We start from the raw sequence: 18,209 nt of genomic DNA, 5'->3' as shown, positions 1-18,209 counted from the left end.
ATTGCTAGTCAATCATTCAATTGGAATCTCGGTACAAATGCACGTGAATTAATTAAAGTGCACTTTCCCGTGTTCATATACTAATACTTTAAATGAACGTGATGTGATTTGTGCCATCCTCGTGCCTAAATACAAATCTACATTTTAAATACTCGTGCTGCACACACCCATTTATATCCCGTGTACCAACTACAATACACCAACATTAACACACGCAACATACAACATATAACACACAAATGCACACAGGGGCGGGGCACATTGCCACATATACCCCCCCTTGTGCGTAGCACACATGGCCTCAACGGCCACCTCCCCCCTTAAAAACCCAGCAGTCCAGGACAAAGTCTCGGGCTGGGAAGTGAGGCTTCAGTGGGCCCTATGGCTGGCAATGCTGTCAGCACCCCTGCCGGTAGTGGCATGGCTGACAGCATGCTGGTCCACTCCTGCAGTGAAATTCCTGCGGGGGATGCTGGTCTCCTGACCTCTCCCCCTTTCTTCGTAGCCGGTAGCTCCCTCCTGTGGGGCTCCGGCCACAAGAACTCCTGCAACAAACTTCTGCTGGGGAAAGTGGTCTCCTGACCTCTCCCCCTGTCTTTGTAGCCGGTAACTCCCCTTTCTGGGGCTCCGGCCACCGTAATCCCTGTGGTGGAGGTTCGGGAAACAGAGACAGCTCCTGCTGTTCTGCTCCTGGCAGTGGCGGAGGCAGAGGCAGCTCCTGCTGCTCTCCTCCTGGCAGTGGTGGAGGCAGAGGCAGCTCCTGCTCCTCTGCTCCTGGTGGTGTCGGAACCAGCAGGTATTCACCCTCTGCTGATGGAGGTGGGAGGGGCAAGCAGGCTGTGGCGGTACTGGCTCCCTCTGCTGTGGCGGCTGGGCTGGTGTGTGCCGTGCTCCCTTCAGCAGCATAAATAGAGGCTGCTGGGGGACACCAGCATCCTGCCCTTCTCCCCCCAGAAAAATTCAGGAGGTTGAGCCTGTAACTCCTCCCCTTCTGGCTCTTGAGACGGCAGCGGCAGGTGAACCAACAGGCATGCTTCCTCTGCTGGTGGACACGGGGACAGCAGGCATTGTTCCTCTGCTGGTGGACATGGAGACAGCAGGCATTTTTCCTCTGCTGGTGGACGCGGGGACAGCAGGCATTCTTCCTCTGCTGGTGGAGATGGGGACAGCAGGCATTGTTCTTCTGCTGGTGGAGGTGGAACCAGCAGGCATTCTCTCTCTGCTGGCAGCTTGGGTCCTAGGGCTGTGGAAGCACCGACTTCCCCCTCTTGAGCTATGGATGCACCGACTCCCCCCTCTTTGGGCTGTGGACGCACCGACTCCTCCCTCTTGGGCGTAGGACATTCGGGCTCCTCCCACTCAGGCGTAGGTCGTTCGGGCTCCTCCCGCTTGGGCTGTGGACGCTCTGGCTCCTCCCGCTTGGGCTGTGGACACTCAGGCTCCTCCCGCTTGGGCTGTGGACGCTCTGACTCCTCCCACTTGGGCTGTGTACGCTCAGGCTCCTCCCATTCAGGCATAGGACGTGGCAGCAAGGGCTCCTCTTCTTCATTCTGCATGGGGAATAGGGACAACGTGTGCCGATATGCCCCACAGCCAGGGCACCACTCCCCCATCCCAGTCTTTGGGCCATTGCCTGAAGGGTCCTGTGGACGGAGCAGGGTATGGTGGTGTGGCTAGTTTGGCCACAGTCGAAACACCACAGCCCTGCTTCCACCTTTCTCCCTTTGCCCTCCTGTGCTCCTCTCCAGCCTCTTCTCCACATTTCTTTTCCTTTTGTTTTTCAATAAAACTGCAGTTCCCGCTCTGGCCTGAGTCCTGGAGGCGCTGTAGATCCCACGCAGGACACCACGTGTCACAAAGACGGCCGGAGTGGGTGGCGTCAGACCAGAGCCAGGAAATAAAACAAACAAATACTGTACAGGGCTGCTCGCCCTGTTACACACCTATAAATTGATGTTTCCAAAAACAAGATAAGAAAGGGATTCTTTGCAACATATAAATCAACATTAAAACTTAGCAGCCAAGGTCTTAAGAAAAAACCTGTTTCGGCTGGATTTTGTATGAACAAAGGACAGGGTCAAGCCTAGTTCGGTCATTATAAAATATATACAAGTTGAATGCATTTATACTGGACTGTATTTGGATTTAAATCTTAGAAGGAATCACCAAAATAAAGTGATATTATAAATTCTAGGAGCAATTGTTAAACTGAAGTAAATTAATTCAAAGTTTATCTTATAATGCCATATTTATAGTTAAAAAAGGTTCAGTGCTAATTGACACTGTTTATAGTTTATAATGGTCAAAAAATAGAAATTAGACACAAAGGTATTGCAAATTAATAAAATAAATGATTAACCTTTTCTAGACAGAATGATATCTGAAACTAAAAATACCTATTTGATTTCATAGGATTAAGCATATGTTTTAAGTATTTGGTATAATGAGAAAGCATATTATTTAAACTGACGAGTGGTATTGCTTGTTCATGACTTTACTGTAGTGATAAAAAGATTAAAAGCCAGAGCAGTATTCGATTTAATTAATTGGGAAAGTGGTACAGTTTCTTTCTCCTTCTATTGAACAAAAAGACCTTTATACATTATGATATCCATTGCATTACAGAATATAAAAGGTATTATGCTATGTTCTTGTGTTAGTTTGTAATGATATACTATAATGTACCTTGTTATTATTGCACTATACTATTGTCTAATGATGGTAGAGGGAGTCATTATAATGTGGTTCTTTAAAACTGCTGCCTAGCATTGAGGAAAAGGGGCCTCTCTCCTTATCAAGATGTATGGGCTTTAGAGAAAGGAGGGGTCTTCTTACATTCCACTCCAGCAAAGCTGCAAGTCTTATAGATTTGGAATTTAAGGTTTATGGAATTAGTGGTTTAGCACAGATAAGAATATATCTTGAAATAATATGCAAAAATTATGGCTTAACAGACATTGATAGGTCATATATCTAAAAAAACTGTTTGCACAGACTTTGGCCTTGAAAAAACAAGAGACTGTTGAAATTGCTTGCAATAGCATATTCTCAGTCAGGTACAGGTCAGAGCCTGGTTAGTGCATCTTTTAAGGGATAAATAATTGTAATGAAAATTATTACCACTTAAACTTAGTGAAACTAATTGACTTGAATATTGTATGAAACAAACTTTTTGTCAAATACTCTGTTAGACAATGGTATATAGTATCAAAACTGACTCATTAAAAACATGATGAAACACAATATGAGGTTAAAAGAAACACATACCTTTAATTTAGCAAAATATAATCAATTAGAGATGATGTCACATATTAAAAACATCTCTCATATATAACACATATAAAAATAGTGTTTTGCATGCACATATAACAGTAGTGTTTTTATATTATATTATAGACCAGGATCAGGGGAACCTTGGTTCAGTTGACTTTTCAGATAAAGGAGGGGTTCGGAGGAAAAACAAGGAATGAGATCATAGGTTTGGAGTTGGACAAATATGAAGTCTTGAATTTATTGGTACATGACTCCAATTAATTCTGAAAAGTTGGTCCGGATCTTTTGAAAACTATCATTTGTAAAAGGGATACGAGCTGTCTCAACAGATTAATGATTGGATTTAATTGAGGCGTCCCATGTATCCCAATGAGATGAAAAACCTATAAAACTCCTAAGTAATTACAATGGAGTACCACACTCATACCTGACAGGGTAATGTGGTCCATTATGTGCAGACCTACACAGTTGAGCTGATTGAACTCAATTTGCCTGGTGAAGACAGTTATATTCTTTTACGATTTATATTTAAGGGTAAGCATTAATCAATTATTATTTTATCTCACATGTATCGCATGCATTGCTATAAAGGATTCACAATATGTTCTAGAATTAAGAGAGTATTCTGTTGAATGTGCTGAAAGATACCATTGGGTGCTTTGGGTGATGTGTTCTTGGCCTGCCCGCAGCCCTTGCAAATACATATAAATGTATTAAAGTGTTAACGTTGATATCTGTTAAGACACTGGACTGCCCAGAGCATCTGTCAGCTGGGGATATGAAGTAGCCTGTAGCTACTAAATCCAATATTTAACCGTTAATAAACCAAATGAGTACTGATCATACTCTGATTCGTAAAAAAAAACTTTAAATACATAAGTCTGTGAATTTCTTGAGTACTAAATTAGTCATCTGGATATATTGCGGGTCCAGTGCATGAACAATAACCCACTAGGAGTAACAATATCTCTGTCCTCCTAACGTCTCCCCTGAGATAAGAGTCTGTGCTGAGCAAACAAAAAGAGTATGTAAGAAATGTGAACCCTCAGGATTCGTGACAATGTTATCTTATCAAGGTTAGGTTTCACTTTCACCTTCGCTCTTCTAAACATTTTTCCCCCCTGTCTCAACCCAGTCCTCCTTCTCTCTTTTGTTGTTTCCAATTCCCTCAGCCACAGTTAGCATAGTTTACCCTAAAGGGCAAGTTATGCACAGCCCTTCTGTTGCACAGTCCCCAGCAGCTTGTAACTGCTCTACCCCCTACTTACTTGTTGATGCAGCTTCCAACCGGACCCCCGGCTCCCTTGCAATATCTGTCGATAGTGCTTGGTAATCAGCAGCCTCCATTTCTAAGAAAAAAGATGAAAATGAAAGTAGAAAAAGCTACAAATAAAATCCCCAAACAGAGATTCCTCCACTAGCACAGTGTAGGTTTCACCTCAGATCACATGACCAATCCCACAATCCACCAGGCTTATTCAAGGTGGTGTGGCCACAGGCGGTTGCTGTTCTGTGTTTATGACTTTTATGTTAGGTAAGCTGGGGGTGATTCCGCCGAGATTTCCTTTTTTTGTCCCGTTCACACATTTCAATGGTAAAATGTAATTACAAAAGTGTAATGCTTGCAGCACTTGATATTCCCAGGTGGTCTCCCATCCATGTACTAACCAAGCCCAACATTGCTTAGCTTCTGAGATCAGACGAGATCAGGCTTATTCAAATTGGTGTGGCCGCAGGCGATTGCAGTTCTCAATGCACGAAAAATATGGTTTACAAATGGTGTAAATCTATTGTAAAACTAAACAAACAAAGTTTGCAAAGTTTTCACATGTTGCAAACCTATTGTAAACTTTATTTTTACAACTGGTTTACAAGACCAAGAACTTTGGAGGACTTATAGTCCATTTGGACCTCAGGTTTGCACATTAGTAAAATAATGGTTTACAAACTATGTAAACCTATTGTAAAATATACAAACTTAGTTTGCAAAGTATGCACACATGTTGCAAACCTATTGTAAACTTTATTTTTACAAATGGTTTACTAGACCAAGAACCTAATGGAGGTCTTTTAGTCCATTTGGACCTCAGGTTTGCACATTAGTAAAATAATGGTTTACAAACTATGTAAACCTTTGCAAATGTATAGTTTAGAATGGTTTGCATAAATTGAATGGTAAACAGTATTTTTTTCATCAGGTTTACAAAGTGATACAAACTTATTTCCACAGTATGCCCTTTTGGACATTAAGTTTAAAATGTTGTAAACCTGTCTTTGTGAATGGTTTACACAGACCATTTTAACCTGTTTTTTTGCATTACCTCTGTAAACAGCTGTGCACATAGCCATTAAATTTGCCAAATTTTAACCCCCCGTTTTTGTATTCTACATAACAAAGTTACTCGACTTGCAAGACGTTTGATTTAATCTGTTTAAAGTTACAATGAAAGGTCTTGCTAATGTTCTTTATTTAATGGAGTATCATTAAACCTGAAGTATTTACACTAGTTTGTAAAAAAAGAAAATAAGCATATAAGAATACAATACCTTTTGTAAAGTTAGCTAAAACAGTTAGGCAACTTTTAAATTAATACCAAACAAGTTTTTTTTAAGCATTTGTTTTTATTATTAAATATGCAAGCATAGATAACAGCATAAAACATATTTAGTTTTCCAGTAGGCCTTTTATTTATTTATTTATTTATTTATTTATTTATTTATTTACAGTGGCTCATTGAGGACATTGAAAATGTCTTTGTTATGTCGAGATCACAAGATCATTCTTCTCAGGATCTTGATCTTAGGAATAATGTGATAAGGAACCACATAAATAATAATAATAATAATAATAATAATAATAATAATAATAATAATAATAATAATAATAATAATAATAAAAGAAAAACACAATTCACAAAATGGGAGTCAAAACCATGTAAGATATCTCTTCCCAAATTTGTTATAACTTTAAATTGTGTCCTTTAAATTTCACCCATGTTAATCTTTAATCAACCATGAAAACTCAGCAGGCAAATCTGGTCTTTTGTAATTTGAAAATGTTCCTCTTTTGCAAGGAAGTTTGGATTTCCCTTTTTTTCAGAATGCCAAATGCAGCATCACATGCTTTTTTCCCCTCTTTAAATTTTTGTGACTCCCATTTTCGTGGTCAAATTACCTTCACAGATATTTTTCTCCTTCATTAAAGGGATTATCTTCCTCCTCAGATTCTTCTGTGCTCATCACAGTGACTTCCACAGGGAGCACTTTAAAGGCACTTATCTTCTTTTTTCTCCTCCTCCGATGCTGATGAATGAGGGACCCCCTGTATTCGAGTCTGGCATTTCTAAAAAATAAAATACAATATATATATATATATATATATATATATATATATATATATATATATATATATATATATATATATATATATAATGATGATACTAATTAATTAATTAATTAATTAATTAATTAATTACTTCATATATATGCATATATATATATATATATATATATATATATATAATAGATGTTTTGCAGTGTTGCTCATATACAACCACCTCAACCAATATTACTTTTTTATTCTGAGGAACCACACTTTTGTCCAATCCGTTCTAGCTACAATACAATACAATATATAGCACTTAAAGAGTGTTTGTTTTAACATTAGCAAATATACTATTTTCGACTTGACTTGACTCCTTTTACAGCCCCTATTATTCTTAAAATATATGAGGACCGTTGGCAATTAATTACTGCATCCTATCGTCCTATAGTGGTAATGCCTTGTATTACTTATGACTGAGTTTGTAGTTGATCATAGTGCACATGATGAAATAGTTTCACAATTAGAAATGTTTATGATACTGCTTTATTCTTGCTAAGTGCAGTGTCATAAGTTCTGCCTTGTTTTGAAATTCAAACTGAACTTCATGTGGAAATGAGCTGTTTGACCTGTATGATTGATTTATTTGTTTGTGTGTTTTATACGGTGCAGTGCTCTGAGCGTCCTACACCAGAAACAAAACAAAGAGCAACTATCGCTTGGTCACTACAAAAAAGTGGTTTGATATCACCCAACCAAATAGCTTTCCAGCGATAACTAGCATCGCAAGCCTTTCACGTGATCCAATTTTATAGACAGCTTGTAAGTTGTTTTAAAGCTATCGCTTTTTAAGCAAAGTAAAAAAAAAAAAAAAACACCATTCTGATATTTGCAACAACAAAAAAAGCCGGTCAGTGCCTCAAAGCGCTCCACTGACCCCATACATCAAACAAGCGCACACAAAACATTAATTTACAGTAGAACAATATTATTATATGAATTATTACTATTATATGTGGTTTCTGTTGCACACTTTTCTTTGCAAATGAGTTTTTGCCACAGTTCAAGTTAAGTTTTTTAATAAAGTAATGCGTATGATTTCTTTACATCCAAACATACTCTTTCCTGCTTCTGTGGAGGAGTGTCTCTGTCAGTGATGATAAAGCTGTTGCATTTTTAGATGTATTTTTTATTTAGCAGACACCTTTATCCAAGGCGACTTACAGAGAATAGGGTGTATGAACAATGCATCAGCTGCAGAGTCACTTACAAATACATCTCACCCAAAAGACGGAGCACAAGGAGGTTAAGTGACTTGCTCAGGGTCACACAATGAGTCAGTGACAGAGGTGGGATTTGAACCGGGGACCTCCTGGTTACAAGCCCTTTTCTTTAACCACTGGACCACTTTCTTTTTTATTTTTGTAGGCTGCTGCATGTACATACTTTTTGCTGCTTTGTTCTACTTCATCTTATTTGTGATGTCACCTGCTTCCGTTCAGATTATTCATTTCTTAAAGGCACAGTGCCGCAATACAGTGAACCTCGATCTACTATAGTAAATGTAATAATTAGGGCCGTAAGAGTTTTAAATTAGGGCTGTCACTCGATTAAAATGTTTGATTGGTTAATTTATGGGCATCAGCTAATTAATCTGTAGATTAATCGGATTAATCATTTTAAAATAATGGTAAAGCGGGTCCTGCACAATACCCTTTTTAAAACCCTTCACAACACGCAGCACACACACTACATGTACTCAGAAACTTGACCAGAAGTTTTTATGAAATATTTTCAGAACATTTCTTGTTAAGATTTTTTCTTAAAAGGGAAGTGATTCATCAAAGTTTCGCTCTTTTTTATTTTATAGATTTCCTGAAGAAAGAAAAGCGAGCCAGATGAGAAGAGAGTGATATGTGAAATTTGTAAAGTCAGCTATAATTCTGTACATTATGAGCAATACCACGAGCATCGTTGTACAAAAGGAACTGATCATCAACTGGAGAAGAATATATTGCCAAATGAAAGAAACCTGGAAAGTGGACGGTAACCAAGATGTGCCCAAAAATGTATTTGATGAAAATGTTTTGTCATTCTTTCCTGTATCTGAATTTAATATTGAGAACCACTCTGACAGTGAAAATGAAGAACAGTGGGAAGCAACTGCGGAAAAAGAGATGGCTGTAAATATAGAAGCAGGAATTTCTCAGAATTTAGATTATGTAGCAGAACAACTATACGCAAGCTCAGCAACAGTTCATGAAAAAGTGCTGAGGTTTGTTAGATGGTTATGTCTTTTTTTGATGGTGTTGCAGACACATTTTTTTATTTCTGATGTGGCAATCGATACATGGTTACAATTTTTTAAAGATTTGCTGACTGTGTTTGCTGAACCAGGAGGTATCCTTGGATTGACATTTAATGTCTTACCTTTCATTTCCTCTTATCCTCTGAATCATAGATAAGTGTTGACGCACGTCTCTGAGCGGTCTGTCGCACTATGTCTGTGGTTCGTTCATTTCCTCCTTATTCTATGAATCATAGGCAAGTGTTGACGCACATCTCTGAGCGGTCTGTCGCACTGTGTCCGTGGTTCGTTCATTTCCTCTTATTCTCTGAATCATAGGCAAGTGTTGACGCACGTCTCTGAGCGGTCTGTCGCACTATGTCTGTGGTTCATTCATTTCCTCCTTATTCTATGAATCATAGGCAAGTGTTGACGCACGTCTCTGAGCGGTCTGTCGCACTATGTCCGTGGTTCGTTCATTTCCTCTTATTCTCTGAATCATAGGCAAGTGTTGACACACGTCTCTGAGCGATCTGTCGCACTATGTCTGTGGTTCGTTCATTTCCTCTTATTCTCTGAATCATAGGCATGTGTTGACACACGTCTCTGAGCGATCTGTCGCACTATGTCTGTGGTTCGTTCATTTCCTCCTTATTCTATGAATCATAGGCAAGTGTTGATGCATGTCTCTGAGCGGTCTGTCGCACTATATCTGTGGTTCGTTCATTTCCTCCTTATTCTATGAATCATAGGCAAGTGTTGACGCACGTCTCTGAGCGGTCTGTCGCACTATGTCCCTGGTTCGTTCATTTTCTCTTTAATGCCAATCAAAGTGTCTGTTGCACTGGTTTGTTCATTCTGCTGTCTTATCAAAATGCTAAAAATGTGTTGCATGTAATTGTTGTTCTAAGAAAAAAATAATGTTTGTCTCTATCTCTAATTGAGATAGGAGTCTGGAGGCTCCATTTAGGACAGTAGTCCTGGCGAGTGCGGGTCTCCAGTTTGTGTGTGGTGAGTTATGTTTTTTTTGTGAGTGTTCGAGTTGTTTTGTTTAAATTGTTTGTTTGTTTATTTGGCTTATTAATAAATACACACACTGGTGCTTGCACCTGCCATCTCCTGTCTCTGAGGTTATGTTTATTATTTTTATTAATATGAGAAATAATCTTGATATTTCTTACATTGTACTTTTTTGTGGACATTCATGAAAAAGTACATTAGTACCTCAGTATTCGGTAAGTTATTTTTACCATCAACATGTTTCTACATTTTAATCGACTATCGTAAAATGGTGATCTTATTTGGTAATACTCATGAACTTATTTCATAGTGTGGTTCAGCATTGTAGGGCATCACTGAAAATGATGCTTTTGGTCATACCAGGAAAGGTCATTCTTTCATTTTTTTTCATTTACTTCTATAGTTTATTACAACCACTGTAAGCCTAAGAGGTGTAAGTGTGGTTTTCTGTAATAGTTTGTATATTTATTGTAAATCATGGAAGTTACACTTGATTCTAATTTAAACATATTATTGATTTTTATTTCCGACATGCTCTTTTAAATATTCAAAGGTCCATGTATTATTATTGTTGGTACAATTTATTATTTAACACTGTGATTGTAATTTTATATTTCTGCCATCTTGGCCAAGGTTGGTTCTTGAAATATACATTTTTCTCTCAAGTGATTTCCTGATTTAAGTAAAAGTTAATTTTTCAAATCATTAATCATAATAAAATAAATGTTTTTTTTTTTATTATCTGTACTTGAGTTAAAGAGCTTATCAGAATTAAGTTGATGTTGTTTGTTACCCAGATTTGATGTTTATATTCTACATAAACATTACTTTAACATATAAATAGTATTGTTCTTTTTGCAGACTTAAAGCAAATAGTTTTCTAACCTCTCTGTACCCTAGGCGCATATAGATAGATAGATAGACAGATAGATAGATAGATAATTAATGCTGCCCTTGATTTAAACCCTCACTCAGATGTCAGCTTTTTTCTACCCCTGCTCAAAAACTAAATTAAGAAACTCACAACTCTGGCTATGTACATGTGACGCTCCCGACAAGACTACAGCCTCAATCCACCATGTAACACAAACTAATGTACACACACGTTAGTAAGCAAATGTTATTTTATGGTACAGTCCCGACAGACAACCCAAGATGAACTACTTACAGCACAGCAGACCTTCATGTTTTTTTGTTTTTTTTCCCGGCAGAGTTCAGTGCCAACACAGCAGGGGATAAAACAAGGAGGAAGATGGGCCGAATTGCCCTCAGCTTGGATGGTGAAAACTTAACTCAAATTGAATCACTAGGAAACAACAGCCAAGTACAATTTAGTTAGGGTAATGAAAGAAAAGTTAAGCAGTCCAAGGTAGGTGATGAGGAGACACCAGAAGGTGGTGAAACACGGCATTGTCCTGATGCTTATGGACAGCTGATACCATCAATGAGTGACAAAAGATGAGAAGGAGTGAGCCCGGGACATAAAACATTGCATGTGTTTGCCCAGAGCGTTCAGCATGATGGACTGGTCATGCCTTCCATGAGCAGTTGATTTTGCTGAGCATACCATGGGCAAACACATGTAATGTTGCTTAACACTTTTTTATGGTATAGTGATAAAAAAAAAAAAATCACAATGAAATACTGCAAACTGCCAACCCACAAAAATGGTATTGATAGTAGGATTTCACTATGTCATCAGTTTTATATATTTGTTTTCAGAGAATGTGGGGCACTGAAAACATAGGAAAGCTCTGACAATTTAAAAAAAAATATTACACTGAAGCTTTCTCCTAAAGTTACAAAACACAATTAAAAGGACTGGGGGAATCAGCTAGCAATATAAACTATATGGCCACTGCATTATCTATTCAATACTATTTTATACCAGAAAGATTGTGAGTAAACCATATAAATATACCTTTTTTAACCTAAGGTTTAAAATGGTTTACAATTGTAGTGTATACTAGGTACAAACCAGTTTTACTCAACATATTGTCACAAAATCCACGTGTTCAGATTTCTTTACGTACTCTTTTTATTTGCTCAGCACACACTCTTATCTCAGGGGAGACGTTAGGAGGACAGAGATGTTATTACTCCTAGTGGGATATAGTTCGTGCTCTGGACCCGCAGTATATTCGGATGACCAATATAGTACCCAAGAAATTGACAGACTCATGTATCTAAAGTGTTTTTACGAATCAGAGTATGATCAGTACTCCTTCGGTTTATTAACAGTTAAATATTGGATTGAGTAGCTACAGGCTGCTTCATATCCCCAGCTGACAGACGTTCTGGGCAGTCCAGTGTCTTAACAGATATTAACGTTAACACTTTAATACATCTTTATGTATTAGTGCAGCCGGCAGGCCTGGCAACGACCACGACACTAAATACACCCAGTAGCCTCTTTTCAGCACATTCAACAAATGTTCTCCTATCTTCTAAACATAGCATGAGTCCCTTATAGCAATACATGCAATACATGTGAGATAAAATAATAATTGATTAATGCTTACCCTTTAATATAGATCGTAAAAGGATATGACTGTCTTCACCAGGCAAATTAAACTGAGTTAAATCAGTTCAATTGTGTTTTTGGTTTGCAGAAGATGGACCACCTTGCCCTGTCTGGGATGAGTGTGGTACTCCATTGAAATTACTCTGGAGTTTTATAGGTTTTTCGTCTCATTGGAATACATGGGACGCCTCAATTAAATCCAATCATTAATCAGGTGGGACAGTTCTTATCCATTTTACAAATAATAGTTTTCAAAAGATCCGGACTAACTTTTCAGAATTAATAGGGGTCATGTACTCAATAAATTCAAAACCTCACATTTGTTTCAACTCTTATGATCTCATTTCTTTGCTTTCCTCCAAGCCCCTCCTTTATCTGAAAAGTTAAGTGAACCAAGGTTCCCAGGATCTTGGTTTATAATATAATATAAAAACACTACTGCATGCAAAACACTAATTTTATATGTGTTATATATGAGAGATGTTCTTAATATGTGACATCATCTTCTAAGTGATTATATTATGCTAAATTAAAGGTATGTGTTTCTTTTATCTTCATATTGTTTCATCATTTTGTTAATTCCATATACCATTGTCTAACAGAGTATTTGACAAAAGTTTGTCTCATACAATATTCAAGTCATGTAGTTTCACTAGGTTTAAGTGGTAATAGTTTTCATTACAATTATTTATCCCTTAAGAGATGCACTGACCTGGCTCTGACCGGTACCTGACTCTGAGAATATGTTACTGCTAGCAGTTTCCACAGTCTCTTGTTTTTTTCCAAGGTCAGAGTCTGTGCAAACACTTTATTAGATATATGACCTGTCCATTAAGCCATGATTTGTGCATATTATTTCAAGACATTTACTTATCAGTACTAAACCACTAACTCCATAAACCTTAACACTACAAGTCTATGAGATTTGCAATTTTGCTGAAGTGGAATGTAAGATGACCCCCTCCTTTCTCTACAGCCCATATGAGGCCCTTTTCACTGCAGCAGTTTCAAATAACCACATTATAAGGATTCCATCTACCATCATTAGACAATAGTATAGTGGATTAATAACAAGGTACATTATAGTAAATTATTACAAACTTAACACAAAAACACAACACAACACCTTTTAACTTCTATAATTCAATGGATATCATAATGTCTAGAAGTCTTATTGTTCAATAGAAAGAAGAATTAATCTTCCTCTTTCTCAATTAATTCAATTGAATACTGCTCCAGCTTTTAATCTTCTTATCACTAAAGCAAAGTCGTGAACAAGCAATAATACTTGTCAGTTTTAAATAATATGTTTTCTCATTATAGCAAATACTTAAAACATATTATTAATCTTATGAAATAACTGTTATGAACTATAAACAGTGTCAATTAGCACTGAACCTGTTTCATTATAAGATAATCTTTCAATTAATTTACCTCTGTTTATCAGTTGCTATAATATTACTTTGGTGAATCCCTCTTAAGATTTAAATCCAAATATAGGCCAGTATAACTGCATTCAACTAGGCTTGACCCTTCTCTTTGTTCATACAAAATCCAGCCGAGACAGGATTTTTTTCTCAAGACCTCTGGCTGTTAGTTAATCTTTTGGTCATAAAGAGTCTCTTCTTATCTTGTGTTTTTAGGGCATACATTTGTAGATTAACGTTCACTTTTAGACGGAATGGTGCTTTTTATCAAGCGTCATGCTTTCTGAAGATAAGATATACTAGTGGTAAATCGTTCATTATATATATTTTCTTAGGGAATCTCAGACTACTAAGTATTTAATTGAATACATGTGTAATTCCAAACAAGAGAGGACTGACCTATTTCATGGAGCAAGAGAGCCACATACTAGTGGTACAAGGATACTCTTTCTTTATCCTTCCTAATATCTTTGACACTTCATTTTATAATACATTCCATATTTGAAATCGCCTAGTACATATTCAGCATATCCCCATGTTTCCAGCAGGATTCTTCTGTGCCGGGTTCAGCTCTGGTTGGTTCCACGAAAACGACAACAGGCCCCTTTATCCAAAGTTTAGCATCACAGGTGTGAGACGCCATCTTCCTCACTTCGTACCTACAAGATACTTGGACACGTTTAGCTGGGACACCTTCTACAAATTCCAATTTACCTAGATGTGCTCATTTCACTAAATGATCTCCTTCACAATTTATGCATTCAATCCTCTTAATATCCTTTGGATCTACATTTAGATGAGAAAAAGAAATTCCTTCAGAATCATTACATTCAAACAAGATTCTACAGTGTTTAGCTAAATGACTACAGGCTGGACAAAGTTTGGGCCCAGTCACTGATGACTTGCTTTGGCACATATTACATGCACACATAACAAGAGGATTATGTTTCAATTTGTGTGTCAGGGTTAATTCTGCACCATGTACAATAGTTCTGGATCTGTATACATTGTTACTATACATTCCCTTCTGTTCGCACAGAGTCACTTTGCGAGGTACGCCTTCCATCCAGAACACTAAAGGAGGCCAAAACTCACTGTTATTCATATTTTCTGGTATCCAATTACTGTTCTTTTCCACATCATCAATAGCAAACTTAACATAACTGAATCTGTTTCATTTGATGAACCATTTACTGTAGCTTACTGAGATCCTCCATGCAATGGAGTCTAATGTTTTACTATATGGAATAACTAGTTCAGCGTCACCTGCGACAATATGTTTCTTGTAAACATTCTGCAAACTTAAATTTTACATGCGGTTTCCTATACACCTGCAAACCTTTTGTAAACCTAAGGTTTTTTGGTGTGTAATTTACAAACATTGTGCAAACATTGTAAACATAATGTTTACTCACATAGGTGTGTGTAAACTTAATGTAAACATACAGATTACAAAATGGTTTACTATGACGTTGTAAACCCCTGCAAACTTAAGGTTCATAAATTGTTTACAAATGTACTAAATTTGTAAACCTTTATTTTCGTGCAGTGTCTGCTTTTATGACTTATATTCGGTGAGCTGGGGGTGATTCCTCCGAGATTTCGTTTTGTACTAACCAAGCCCAACATTGCTTAGCTTCTGAGATCAGACTTATTCAAGGTGGTGTGGCCGCAGGCGATTGCATTTCTGCTTTCATGACTTTTATTTTTAGTGAGCTGGGGTTGATTCCTCCAAAATTTCCTTTTGTCCTCCACACATTTCAATTGTAAAATGTAATGCCTGAAGCACTTGATATTCCCAGGTGGTCTCCCATCCAAGTACTAACCAAGCCCAACATTGCTTAGCTTCTGAGATCAGACTTATTCAAGGTGGTGTGGCCACAGGCGATTGCATTTCTGCTTTCATGACTTTTATGTTTAGTGAGCTGGGGGTGATTCCTCCAAAATTTCCTTTTGTCCTCCACACATTTCAATTGTAAAATGTAATTACAAAAATGTAATACCTGCAGCACTTGATATTCCCAGGTGGTCTCCCATCCAAGTACTAACCAAGCCCAACATTGCTTAGCTTCTGAGATCAGACGAGATCAGGCTTATTCAATGTGGTGTGGCCGCAGGCGATTGCATTTCTGCTTTCATGACTTTTATGTTTAGTGAGCTGGGGGTGATTCCTCCAAAATTTCCTTTTGTCCTCCACACATTTCAATTGTAAAATGTAATGCCTGCAGCACTTGATATTCCCAGGTGGTCTCCCATCCAAGTACTAACCAAGCCCAACATTGCTTAGCTTCTGAGATCAGACGAGATCAGGCTTATTCAAGGTGGTGTGGCCGCAGGCGATTGCATTTCTGCTTTCATGACTTTTATGTTTAGTGAGCTGTGGGTGATTCCTCCAAAATTTCTTTTTGTCCTCCACACATTTCAATTGTAAAATGTAATGCCTGCAGCACTTGATATTCCCAGGTGGTCTCCCATCCAAGTACTAACCAAGTCCAACATTGCTTAGCTTCTGAGATCAGACTTATTCAAGGTGGTGTGGCCGCAGGCGATTGCATTTTTCCTTTCATGACTTTTATGTTTAGTGAGCTGGGGGTGATTCCTCCAAAATTTCCTTTTGTCGTCCACACATTTCAATTGTAAAATGTAATGCCTGAAGCACTTGATATTCCCAGGTGGTCTCCCATCCAAGTACTAACCAAGCTCAACATTGCTTAGCATCTGAGATCAGACTTATTCAAGGTGGTGTGGCCACACGCGATTGCATTTCTGCTTTCATGACTTTTATGTTTAGTGAGCTGGGGGTGATTCCTCCAAAATTTCCTTTTGTCCTCCACACATTTCAGTTGTAAAATGTAATTACAAAAATGTAATGCCTGCAGCACTTGATATTCCCAGGTGGTCTCCCATCCAAGTACTAACCAAGCCCAACATTGCTTAGCTTCTGAGATCAGACGAGATCAGGCTTATTCAATGTGGTGTGGCCGCAGGCGATTGCATTTCTGCTTTCATGACTTTTATGTTTAGTGAGCTGGGGGTGATTCCTCCAAAATTTCCTTTTGTCCTCCACACATTTCAATTGTAAAATGTAATGCCTGCAGCACTTGATATTCCCAGGTGGTCTCCCATCCAAGTACTAACCAAGCCCAACATTGCTTAGCTTCTGAGATCAGACGAGATCAGGCTTATTCAAGGTGGTGTGGCCGCAGGCGATTGCATTTCTGCTTTCATGACTTTTATGTTTAGTGAGCTGTGGGTGATTCCTCCAAAATTTCTTTTTGTCCTCCACACATTTCAATTGTAAAATGTAATGCCTGCAGCACTTGATATTCCCAGGTGGTCTCCCATCCAAGTACTAACCAAGTCCAACATTGCTTAGCTTCTGAGATCAGACTTATTCAAGGTGGTGTGGCCGCAGGCGATTGCATTTTTCCTTTCATGACTTTTATGTTTAGTGAGCTGGGGGTGATTCCTCCAAAATTTCCTTTTGTCGTCCACACATTTCAATTGTAAAATGTAATGCCTGAAGCACTTGATATTCCCAGGTGGTCTCCCATCCAAGTACTAACCAAGCTCAACATTGCTTAGCATCTGAGATCAGACTTATTCAAGGTGGTGTGGCCACACGCGATTGCATTTCTGCTTTCATGACTTTTATGTTTAGTGAGCTGGGGGTGATTCCTCCAAAATTTCCTTTTGTCCTCCACACATTTCAGTTGTAAAATGTAATTACAAAAATGTAATGCCTGCAGCACTTGATATTCCCAGGTGGTCTCCCATCCAAGTACTAACTAAGCCCAACATTGCTTAGCTTAGCTTCTGAGATCAGACGAGATCAGGCTTATTCAAGGTGGTGTGGCCGCAGGCGATTGCATTTCTGCTTTCATGACTTTTATGTTTAGTGAGCTGGGGGTGATTCCTCCAAAATTTCCTTTTGTCCTCCACACATTTCAGTTGTAAAATGTAATTACAAAAATGTAATGCCTGCAGCACTTGATATTCCCAGGTGGTCTCCCATCCAAGTACTAACCAAGCCCAACATTGCTTAGCTTCTGAGATCAGACGAGATCAGGCTTTTTCAAGGTGGTGTGGCCGCAAGCAATTGCATTTCTGCTTTCATGACTTTTATGTTTAGTGAGCTGGGGTTGATTCCTCCGAAATTTCCTTTTGTCCTCCACACATTTCAATTGTAAAATGTAATTACAAAAATGTAATGCCTGCAGCACTTGATATTCCCAGGTGGGCTCCCATCCAAGTACTAACCAAGCCCAACATTGCTTAGCTTCTGAGATCAGACTTATTCAAGGTGGTGTGGCCGCAGGCAATTGCATTTCTGCTTTCATGACTTTTATGTTTAGT

The 18,209-nt window shown here is 38.3% G+C and overlaps 5 non-coding genes and 6 pseudogenes across 5 annotated transcripts; all 11 read right to left on the bottom strand.

Moving 5' to 3' along the window:
* Nucleotides 1-4,892: 4,892 nt before the first annotated feature.
* LOC117419170 (5S ribosomal RNA) lies at nt 4,893-5,011 on the bottom strand (annotated as a pseudogene).
* A 10,619-nt stretch (nt 5,012-15,630) lies between these two features.
* Nucleotides 15,631-15,739, bottom strand: LOC131716364 (5S ribosomal RNA; annotated as a pseudogene).
* Nucleotides 15,740-15,853: 114 nt separating this feature from the next.
* LOC131717421 (5S ribosomal RNA) lies at nt 15,854-15,972 on the bottom strand. The gene has a single exon (XR_009316308.1). It is a non-coding gene; the product is annotated as a 5S ribosomal RNA (ribosomal RNA).
* A 100-nt stretch (nt 15,973-16,072) lies between these two features.
* Nucleotides 16,073-16,191, bottom strand: LOC131716479 (5S ribosomal RNA). The gene has a single exon (XR_009315443.1). It is a non-coding gene; the product is annotated as a 5S ribosomal RNA (ribosomal RNA).
* Nucleotides 16,192-16,291: 100 nt separating this feature from the next.
* On the bottom strand, nt 16,292-16,400 carry LOC131716164 (5S ribosomal RNA; annotated as a pseudogene).
* Nucleotides 16,401-16,723: 323 nt separating this feature from the next.
* Nucleotides 16,724-16,842, bottom strand: LOC131716589 (5S ribosomal RNA). The gene has a single exon (XR_009315476.1). It is a non-coding gene; the product is annotated as a 5S ribosomal RNA (ribosomal RNA).
* Nucleotides 16,843-16,942: 100 nt separating this feature from the next.
* LOC131716469 (5S ribosomal RNA) lies at nt 16,943-17,061 on the bottom strand. Its single transcript, XR_009315442.1, has one exon. It is a non-coding gene; the product is annotated as a 5S ribosomal RNA (ribosomal RNA).
* A 100-nt stretch (nt 17,062-17,161) lies between these two features.
* On the bottom strand, nt 17,162-17,270 carry LOC131716163 (5S ribosomal RNA; annotated as a pseudogene).
* A 323-nt stretch (nt 17,271-17,593) lies between these two features.
* On the bottom strand, nt 17,594-17,717 carry LOC131714051 (5S ribosomal RNA; annotated as a pseudogene).
* Nucleotides 17,718-17,831: 114 nt separating this feature from the next.
* Nucleotides 17,832-17,950, bottom strand: LOC131720776 (5S ribosomal RNA). Its single transcript, XR_009319672.1, has one exon. It is a non-coding gene; the product is annotated as a 5S ribosomal RNA (ribosomal RNA).
* A 114-nt stretch (nt 17,951-18,064) lies between these two features.
* Nucleotides 18,065-18,173, bottom strand: LOC131716232 (5S ribosomal RNA; annotated as a pseudogene).
* Nucleotides 18,174-18,209: the final 36 nt, after the last annotated feature.

This window comes from Acipenser ruthenus, chromosome 44 (genome assembly GCF_902713425.1).
Source record: "Acipenser ruthenus chromosome 44, fAciRut3.2 maternal haplotype, whole genome shotgun sequence".
Taxonomy (NCBI): domain Eukaryota; kingdom Metazoa; phylum Chordata; class Actinopteri; order Acipenseriformes; family Acipenseridae; genus Acipenser; species Acipenser ruthenus.
This window is presented reverse-complemented; position numbering and strand designations above follow the sequence as displayed.